The sequence below is a fragment of the Carassius auratus genome, chromosome 28 (genome assembly GCF_003368295.1).
Source record: "Carassius auratus strain Wakin chromosome 28, ASM336829v1, whole genome shotgun sequence".
Taxonomy (NCBI): domain Eukaryota; kingdom Metazoa; phylum Chordata; class Actinopteri; order Cypriniformes; family Cyprinidae; genus Carassius; species Carassius auratus.
The window spans coordinates 4,452,591-4,463,608 of NC_039270.1; positions in this window are offsets into that span (position 1 = coordinate 4,452,591).

The following is an 11,018-nucleotide window of genomic DNA, read 5'->3' on the forward strand; positions in this document are numbered from 1 at the left end:
TGTGGTGCAGTGGAGTCCAAGGTGGGCAAAATGGAGCAGACTACCTCTGAGCAAGAGAGAAGGCACACCTGGAAAGTTATTTGCGACGTTGGAAATAAAGAATTCACGGAGCCCCTGAGAAAGAGAGAGATGTTCGACTACAGGTGATCCAGTTATGTCAGCGACTCCTACCAGAGGACAAAGACAAACTTTCGAACGCCATTGATATTGGTCGCAAAACCAGAAGAATTATTGTTCAATTTGTGTTCAACCTGTGTTGCGTGCAGCATAGGAGTCTACTTTTCTCAGGGAAAACAGCCTGAAAATATCTGAGGACTTATCTCCGACAGATAAAGGGAGGAGGAAGAAATTATGGCCAGCAGTGGAAAAAGCAAGACAAAATAACAAGTGTGCTTACTTTATTGGAGATAGGGCGTTTGTAGAAGGAATTGAAATATTCCCTCCAGTAGTGTTGTCACGGTACCAAAATTTCAGTATTCAGTACTGATACCAGTGAAAATCCATGGTTTTCTGTACCAATTTCGGTACCAAACCAAAGTTTAATTTGGACTAAATTCACCAGTAAAAATTCATGGTTCTCCATTCCAAAGCAAAACACAAAAACATGGTAGCTGAACAAAACTCTATTTTTATTAATAATGTTAAACAATGCCGTTCCTTATATTTGTTTAAAATTGTGTTTCAAGTTTTTCCACAAGTAAAAATGAAAATAATGAAAATAAATTACAAACCTAAAAAACACAATTTTTATAAATTAAACAAAATATGCCATGACCAAAGGGTTATAAACTAAACTATTATTATACATGTATAAAAAACAATGGCATAATATAAGTATTCAAGGCAAGGATTGTAAACATTTGAGTGATTAAATAACTAGATAAATAACAAAACAATCCATGACTGAATAAACTCTTCTTATTTATAAACAAAATGTCATGACTGGTCAAGTTATAAATGAAAATTTTATAAATGTAAAAAAAAAAAACAGAAAACACATTCGTCACATTACATCTCCTGGCCCAGAGGACAAGCCCTACACATATCACAGTTAGAAATTGAAACAGCTGGGTTTCCTAAAACTGTCTGTGCAGTTGATGGATGCCACATTCCATTAGTAAAACTGCACTATGAGAATCCTGTGGCCTATATCAATAGGAATCAGTTCTATTCTGTTATTTGTACAGGATTCTGTGACAGTCAGCGGCGGTTCTGTAATGTCAGTGTGGGTCACCCTGGTAGTTGGCATGATTCAAGGGCATTTCGGTTGTCAAAAGGGAGGTGACTTCTTGAGGAAGATCCACATTCCCTGGTTCATGAGGGCAAGCATATAATTGGAGATTCTGTATCCTCTCTCGCTTCAGCTAATGAAGCCATACAGAGACAATGGCCACTTGACTGTCAGCCAGAGACGCTTCAATAGGAAACGGAATTCTGCTCGTGTAGTTATTGAGCATGCATTTGGAACATTAAAATAAAAATTCAGGGGACTCAGATGTGTGCACATGAGAAACGAATGAACATTCCTTCTGCAGTCACAGCCTGTTGCATTCTTCATAACATCTGCCTGAAATCCAGTGACCAAATTGATGAGGATCAGCAGGAAGATGTTATGGAGGATGTGTCATGATCAGTGTTACCAGAAACACGGCGAGAGAACCAATTGCAGGTAAGTCATTTATTAAAGGGTAATCCAAAGGGGTAAACAGTTCAGGCAGGGTCAAAATCAGAATATCCAAATCCAACAAGAAAACAAACAAGAAGAAAAGGCAAGGCAAGAACTGACGGACATGAATCAACTTTCAACATTAAACAAGGACTCCGTAACACAGACTCAGACAGACCGGGTATAAATACACAGAAGGATAATGAGGGAACAGGAGACAGTTGGGGAACAATCAATACTCAACAAGGAGGAAGGTGACCAAATAAGGGAACAGGAAGTGATAAGGTGACAGACACCGTGAGAAAGGAGGACATCTAGTGGAACCCCAGGGAACACAACCCAGACACTGTGACAGGATGACCCATATCCACCAGAAGCCCACATTCACAATGATGCATCACATCATAGAGATGCAATCTGTGGCTGCCTGTGAACATCACATTTACTTGTTCTACCTTCAACAATTCCCTCCATAAAAACTTATTTAAACTTATCTTAAGAAGCTTTTTGATTTGACTGCTTTGTGAGCTGGTGGATGGGATTGTACACAATTCTTCTTCGGCGCTCCAAGTCAGGCCGCACTAGCGACTCTAGAGCAGCTGTTCTCCTCTCTGAATGCACTTCATAAATTTCTCAGAATGTGGATGTTGTTTGTCTCCTTCTGTGCATTTCTTTGGAGGGCATAGCAGTGGAGGGACCTGGTTGTTTTTCTGGGAGAGGCTGTTCTTGGGAGCCTGTGGCCTGTGCAATTGAGGACTTGGTCTGGGATGAGGTAGTGTTGAACAGAGAAGTCGAGCAGATAGTGCCTGATAGTGCACTCCCAACTCCAGATTTCCCAAATAAGTCTTCCATTTCCTTTGAGAAAACATGTAAAACAATGTACAGTAAATAGAGATGCTTTAGAAATATTTTTTTGTGTAAACCCAGTGATTTGCAGTAATTTCAAAACCAAAAGCACACCAACCTTGTAATACTCCCATGCAACTTTTCCCTCTCCTGTTGACCGACACCGGTCTTTAGCCATTTTGTAAGTCGTGATCATGTTGCCAAGTTTTTTGCGCAATTTTTCATTGCTGATGTTTTTCTTTGAAAACTAGCTCAAGCTTTTTGTCAAATGCTATTTTATTTCTGTAGTACAAATGCAGATACATTTTTGTGAGGTCAAGCAGCAGCTGTGTGGTCCGGTGTATGAATTCTATGAAAACAGCAGTTTAAAATTGTGAGAGATAAACTTTATACATATTGGATATTAGTTAACTTTATACATATTAGAAACAGCACATACATTTTTGGGTTTCTTGACATTCTGACTGAATGGAAGGGGATTGAAGATTGTGTGTTTTCCTTGAGATTTATTTTCCTTGTTTCAACAGGGCACTCAACAAGGGTTACTGAATGATCAATCACTGGAAGGGGACACTGAGACAGAGATGCTGGACGTGGAGGGGGAAGTTGAGACAGAGTAGTAACAGGAGGGGGACACTGAGACAGAGATGCTGGACGTGGATGGGGGAGGTGGGACAAAGTAGTAACAGAAGGGGGACACTGAGACAGAGATGCTGGACGTGGAGGGGGAAGTTGGCACAGAGTAGTAACAGAAGGGGGACACTGAGACAGAGATGCTGGACGTGGATGGGGGAGGTGGGACAAAGTAGTAACAGGAGGGGGACACTGAGACAGAGATGCTGGACGTGGATGGGGGAGGTGGGACAAAGTAGTAACAGGAGGGGGACACTGAGACAGAGATGCTGGACGTGGAGGGGGAAGTTGGCACAGAGTAGTAACAGAAGGGGGACACTGAGACAGAGATGCTGGACGTGGATGGGGGAGGTGGGACAAAGTAGTAACAGGAGGGGGACACTAAGACAGAGATGCTGGACGTGGAGGGGGAAGTTGGCACAGAGTAGTAACAGGAGGGGGACACTGAGACAGAGATGCTGGACGTGGAGGGGGAAGTTGGCACAGAGTAGTAACAGGAGGGGGACACTGAGACAGAGATGCTGGAAAGTGGGTACAGTAGTATCTGCTAAAGAGAACACAATAATAAAAAAATCCCCATGATCATTTTAAATGTTATTATGGTTAGAAGAAAAATGCCTTACCTTGTTTCTGTGCTGCAGATCTCCCTTGTTGCATTATATATGCTTCATATTTTATGTCTATAAATAACTAATTTCAATCAATAAAAATAAAATTCATTATTTTTACATCATCAAGCAACTAATCTTTTTATTTTTTTTAATTGTTTTTTACTTACCATTCTTTATTCTCTCAGCAATTTCTTTGCTTACTGTTAAAGTGATTGCACCCTGGGAGTCTGATAGTGTTAGTAACATATTCTCCATCTTGCTACAATTGTTAACTTTGTGGATGCCTTTTATAATCAAAGCCATAATGAGAAATAATGAGCAAACAGATGCTGCATTAAATTAACATTGTTATCCCTAATTATGGGTTAAACATTTAAGAGTGGGACATGGCTGATTAACTTAATGATGTCTATCCTACTTAAGGGATAGTTTACCCAAAGAAAAAAAAATCTTTGGCTGAACTATCCCTTTTTTACATGAAAAATATTCCATATAAATATATTACACAATTGTGTGTCACCTTAATGTAAGTTTGGATTTCATGTTTAATGACCAATAAAAGTGTGTACAGCTAATTAATAGTCAAAAATTATATAAAACAAAAACACATTCTAAATTAAGAAATTAGCATGCATATGTGGGTTTTGTTTACTGCACTCCTGGAATAAGACATACCTAGATAAATATCTCAGATAAAACACAAACATGAGGCCGTATTGTAAAACCGTCACATTAGATATGCATGTTTGATTGACTAATTTATTAAATGGATTAATGTTGTACAAAAATGTCAATGTACAAAATTAACACAAGCATGCTATACAATAAAGTGTAAATTACAACAAACAAAACTTTAAACCAAGAAAATAAAAGGGTATATAAAGCACATGTCCGTATTACTAATAAAGTACTATGGAAAACAAATTATAGTATTATACTATAGGTAATGGACTTCTTGGAATTAAGGAAAAAAAATATATCAGCTGACATTCGCTGCCAATGAGCATTAAGCTGTGTTGTCAGGAAGTTGTTTCCCATCATGCTTTTGATCAGCACAGTCGGTGGAGGGCAAATGCGCATATATATATATATATATATATATATATATATATATTAGGGGTGTAACGGTTCAAAAAATTCACGGTTCGGTTCGATACGATACACTGATGTCACGGTTCGGTTCGGTTCGGTTCGATACGTTTTAGATACAGCAAAATGTAAAAACATCTCAACTTTTCAGAATGCCGCAAGCGCACCGCGGGTCATGTGACAAGAACCAACCAATCAGCTTCATCCTTTCCCGTAACAACGTTGAGAGCTCAGCCAAGATGAAGGATCAGCTGATCATAGTTGTATATGGATTGCAATTTTGAAATAAATTTAGTAGCAGAGCTACTGCAAGCGATTTTTAGAGCTGCAAATCCATTTATCCTTCGCTGAAATTTCCGCGTCTCATGGAGAGAGCACGTCATTGTTGCTTAGCAAAGACAGACGCCTCATGAGCGCTTCTGCCCAAGCGCTTTGGAAAGGAGGAGAAAGACGCGATTAGCGTTTTCCATGCGTTTTTAGGCACGATATGGGAACGGCCCCTAAGGCGCTTGCTCACTCAGCACGCGCTGAAGGCTCGTTGCAAAATGTCGAATGCCTTTAACAGACCAGAAATATAAGATCCTAAAATAACCAACAGGTCTGGTGTTTGGGTTGAATTCCCTGTAAGCTATAGTTTCTAAATGCTGCAGGGATAGTTTGCTGCGTGCATGTTTCTCCTTTTTTTCGTCTTTTCCCAGATAGTACTGACGCATATATCCCAGATATTCCCGCTGGTTTTTTTTTTTTTTTTTTTTATTCCCGCTGGTGTACCCTGTCATGTTGCAGATGCGACATACCGTTGTTTTTTTATCCACCACTCTCTTGCCATCACCATTATAGCTTAAAGGGAATCCAAAGTGCACCCAAACACCAGACCTGTTGGTTATTGGAGGATCTTCTCATTTCTAGTCTGTTAAACGCATTGGCTATTTTGCAACGAGCCTTCAGCGCGTACTGAGTGAGCGAGCGCCTGCTGAGTAGCCTAACATAAACATATAAGATGGTGTTTTTTTCTTCTTCGGGAGTGTCAGGGGCGTTGCCTGTTACGTTGTTTGGGTTATTGGGCTACCTTGTTGAACGCATATCATTATATTTCTCTCTCTCTCTCTCTTTTTTTTTTTTTTTCAAATATAATTAATTACTCCAACGAACCGTTCGGTATACATAATGCGTACCGCGTACCGAACCGAAAGCGTCGTACCGAACGGTTCAATACGAATACGCGTATCGTTACACCCCTAATATATATATATATATTCACTTTATTATTGTTATTATTATTTATTTATTTTTCAGTTTTTTCCTGTTCTTCCCTTACTATAATTTTTCTTTCCCTTCTAGTCCTCATCAGGAAACTACCCTAACTCTCTCCTTGAAAAGCTGTCATAATCCAAATCAAAGCAATGCAAGTCAAAATTGATGGAAAAGATGACTACTAGTTAACACCTCAGTGTGTACAGCGACCACCATCTACGATCAATGCTTTCCAGACTTAAGGCTGTAATTGACTGTAAAGGATTTGCAACCAAGTATTAAAAAGTGAAAGTTTGATTTATGATTATTAATCTGTCCCATTACTTTTGGTCCCTTAAAAAGTGGGAGACACATATACAAATTGTTGTAATTCCTACAACGTTCACCTGATTTGGATGTAAATACCCTCAAATTAAAGCTGAAAGTCTTCAGTTAAAGAAAGAAACAGGGCATTTAAGAGATTGAAGAGAACGCACAACTTTCAAAGATTAATGGAGTATAAAAAGGCTCAAGCACAAGTTAGGAAAGTAGTGAAAAAGTTAAAGAGAAATAGTTGGAGAGAATATTGTAGTAGTATAGGTAGAACAACTCCATTGGGGGATGTGTGGGGAATGATAAGGAAAATGAGGGGAATTAGAAAAGATTGGCAATATCCAGTTTTAAAATCAGGAGAGGTCATAGCTGTAACTAATGAGGAAAAAGCTTAAATAATAGTTAAGGGCTAAGTAGAAATTTATAGTTCTAATAATTTGTCAGAGGCGAGTAAACGGGGGAGGGAAGAGACTAGAGATGCATATCCAGAAGCACTAAGAAGAAATTAAGTACAGAGGATGCTATGGATACTCCATTTACATTAAGAGAAATGAATCGTGCAATAGATAAGTCAAAAGTAACTGCCCCAGGAAAAGACCAGATGTGCAATAGTATGTTAAAGCATTTAGGATTTTTAACTCAAATGAAACTTTTAGGATTATATAATAAGGTCTGGGTAGAAGGTAGATTACCTATAAATTGGAAAGAGGCGATTATTACACCTACAGTATAGCAAAACCAGGTAAGGGCCCTACAAATCCAGCAAACTATAGGCCTATTGCTCACACATTGCATGTTGGGAAAATAATGGAAAGGATGATTGTAGAAAGAATGACTTTTTATGTAGAAAATAAGGGACTTTTATCTGTCACGGTTTTCGCTGCCTGAAGGAATACGGAGTCGAGGATAAACAGAATAAGGCTTTTAATATATCCAACACAGGGGATATCCAACATGGAGCACAGAGGTAGACACACGTAAGTGGCAAATGGCAAAAACACTAAATGAGTCCAGGTGTGTGACAGTACTCCCCCCTCCCAGTAGGTGCGTCCTCGCACCGTAGAAACAACCGAGGGAGGCGTGGGTGGGAACTTGGGAGGAGGTTCCGGTGGAGGACGGACTCCCAGGAGGGGGCCAGCAGACAGGGACCACAGAAGGAGGAGCCAGGGAGGAGACGACGGAGGGAGGAGCCAGGGAGGAGATAGGAGCAGGAGGAGCCAGATGGTCCACCAGAGACCAGCCAGGATGGAGATCCAAGGTGGAGTCGACGGCGGGAGGAGCCATGGTGAAGGAAGGGTCGACGACACCAGGGGGCCGACAGGCGGAGACTGCACCGGTGGGTGAGGAGCCCAAGATGGAGCAGCACAGCCGCAGAGCCAGGGTGACGTCGAGGATCCGGAGGGCCTAGGTGGAGCTGAAGGCTCAGGCGACCAAGGCGGAGGCAGGGTCCTGGCAGACCGATGTGGAGCCGGAGCGACCGAGGATGGAGGTGGAACCGGAGGGAAGGAGGAGCCTGACAGAGCCGGAGGGATGGAGTGACGAGGTGGAACCAGAGGAGTGGAGTCCCGAGGCGGCGGATGGTCGACGACTGACCAAGGTGGAGCCGGAGGGACGAGGGAGCCCGGTGGAGCAGGTGGGATGACAGGCCATGGTGGAGACGAGGGAGCTAAGAGCCAAGGCGGAGCCGCTGGGTCGAAGGACCGAGGAGGAGTCCAGGGCTCGGAGGCTGGAGGCGGAGACAGGGCCTTAACACGCCAAGGCGGAGCTGGAGACTGGCAGTCCAGCGGCGAACCACCGCGCCCCGATGGCGCGGACTGAGGGTGAACTGCGGGACTGACTGGCACCAGCAGGGATGACGAGGAACTGGCTGGTCTAGGAGGAGGAGAGAGGAGAAGGATGGGAGGAAGGACAGGAGGATCAGGACTGGACGGAACCAGCGAAAGAGGAGTAGAGGGACCAGCAGGTTTGAGAGGAGGCGGGAGAGGGAGGCTGGGAGGGAATACAGGAGACACAGAAGATTCAGGGCTGGGCGGAACCAGCGGTGAAACAGAAAAATCATGGCTGGGCGGAACCAGCGGAGACACAGAAGATTCAGAGCTGGGCGGAACCAGCGGAGACACAGAAGATTCAGAGCTGGGTGGAACCAGCGGAGACACAGAAGATTCAGAGCTGGGCGGAACCAGCGGAGACACAGAAGATTCAGAGCTGGGCGGAACCAGCGGAGACACAGAAGATTCAGAGCTGGGCGGAACCAGCGGAGAAACAGAAAACTCAGGGCTGGGCGGAACCAGCGGAGAAACAGAAGATTCAGAGCTGGGCGGAGCCAGCGGAGATACAGGAAACTCAGGGCTGGGCAGAACCAGCAGAGAAACAGAAAACTCAGGGCTGGGCGTAACCAGCGGAGAAACAGAAAACTCAGGGCTGGGCGTAACCAGCGGAGAAACAGAAAACTCAGGGCTGGGCGGAACCAGCGGAAATGGAGCAGAGGAAATGACTGGAGGAGGTAGGAGTGGGAGACTGAGAGGGTATACAGGGGAATCAGGGCTGGACGGAACCAGCGGGGAAACAGGAAAATTAGGGATTACCTCCATAGACCAGTCCATCAGATCCAGAGCTTGCACCTTATGACCTTCAGAGACTGTATACAGCTCACCCTCAGTCGCAGGAGTGTGGGCAGGGCTTTCCTCCACGCCCTCGATCTCCACGAGGACTCCCACGATGCACGGTGTTGCCGGCTCACACACCTGGTCAGTCGCGCTCTCGAGATCCTGTTCCCTGTCAATGGATTGCTCGGGCTCTGCGGCTGCGGTGGGCTCTGGCTCCGTGTGGCGTGATGGTGGCTGGCTGGTCTCTGGGTCGGGAGTGGGGCTGGCGAGGTCCTCTATGGGGCAGATGGTGAGAGATGACCCATTTCTCGCCAGAGTCCACTCCACAAATGCGGCGAAATCCTCTCGAGGACCATCTTCGGACGACAACGCTCTGCATTTGGAGTTCAGGCTGGTGTTGTAGAAGGTGCAGAGCGCGTTGTCCGGGTAGCTGGTGGCATAAGCTAATAGAATAAACTGTCTGGTATGGTCCTCGAGAGAACGTCCTTCCTGCTTCAGCAGAAGGATGAGGAATTCGGGACGATAGAGGGGATCCATAGAACACTACGAAACAAAAAGACTTTGAAAACACAAAAACAAAACGGAGGGGAAAAACACACAGTTTTCTATTTTCTTCTTTTGGTCGGGTCTTCTGTCACGGTTTTCGCTGCCTGAAGGAATACGGAGTCGAGGATAAACAGAATAAGGCTTTTAATATATCCAACACAGGGGATATCCAACATGGAGCACAGAGGTAGACACACGTAAGTGGCAAATGGCAAAAACACTAAATGAGTCCAGGTGTGTGACATTATCTCTTTATCAGAGTGGTTTTCGGAATGGACTGGGAACAATGGATTCTGTGGTTTGCTTGAAAACTGAAATTAGAAAAGTTCAAATAAATAAGGAGTCTGTTATGGTCTGCTATTTTTTTAGATGTAGAAAAAGCGTATGATATGGTATTGAAAGAGGGATTATTGATTAAATTATATAAAACTGGTATTAAGGGAAGAACTTTTAATTGGATTAAAAGCTTTTTATATGAAAGGTATATTCAGGTTAAAATTGGTACTTCAGTGTCCAATAAATTTAGATTGGAAAATGGGACTCCGCAGGGTAGTGTGATAAGCCCATAGCTTTTTTCTAACATGATAAATGATGTGTTTTGTAAAATAAAGTATGATATTGGGAAGTCATTGTTTGCTGATGATGCGGCCCTATGGAAGAATGGCAAGAGTTTAACACTAATTCAAGAGAAATGCAGGAAACTGTAAGAGTGATTGAAGAATGGTCTTATTCATGGGTTTTTTTTCAGTAGAGAAGACAAAGATGATGGTTTTTACTCGGAAGAGGGTTAAGGACGCTAGGATTTTGATGAATGGAAAAACAAATTGAGCATGTTAATAGCTTTAGGTTTTTAGGGGTAATATTTGACTCCAAATTAAACTGGACAGATCATGTAAGAAAAGTAGAGGAAAAATGCAAGAAGATTTTAAATATAATGAGGTGCTTAACTGGGTCATAGTGGGGCGCTAGCCAAAGGGGATTGAAAGATTTATATGTTGCTTTAATGAGACCATGATAGATGATTGTGATAGAAAGTGTTGTGTGTTGATCAGTGTCGAAGACATCAATAAAGAAACTAGAAGTTATTCAAAATCAAGCACTGAGAATCTGCTGTGGGGGTATAAGGACCTCTCCAGCTTGTGCAGTTCAAGTGGAGATGGGTGAGTTACCTCTAAATTTACGATTCAAGCAGTTGATGATGAATTATTGGGCAAACCTAAAAGGGCATAATGAAAGAAGGCACCCAACAGTAAAGTATCTAAACCCATGTTGGGAAAGTACAAAGGGAAAGGTAGAATGTTTTGCTTGGAATCAGGAAAAATAGCAATTGAAATGGAGTTACAGGAGAGAAAGTTCAGTCCTACTGTCCCTTATCCAACCACACCACCTTGGCTGTTTCCACCACTTATTGTTAATCTACATTTTCAAGAGGAAATAAAAAGACATAAAGGGAAG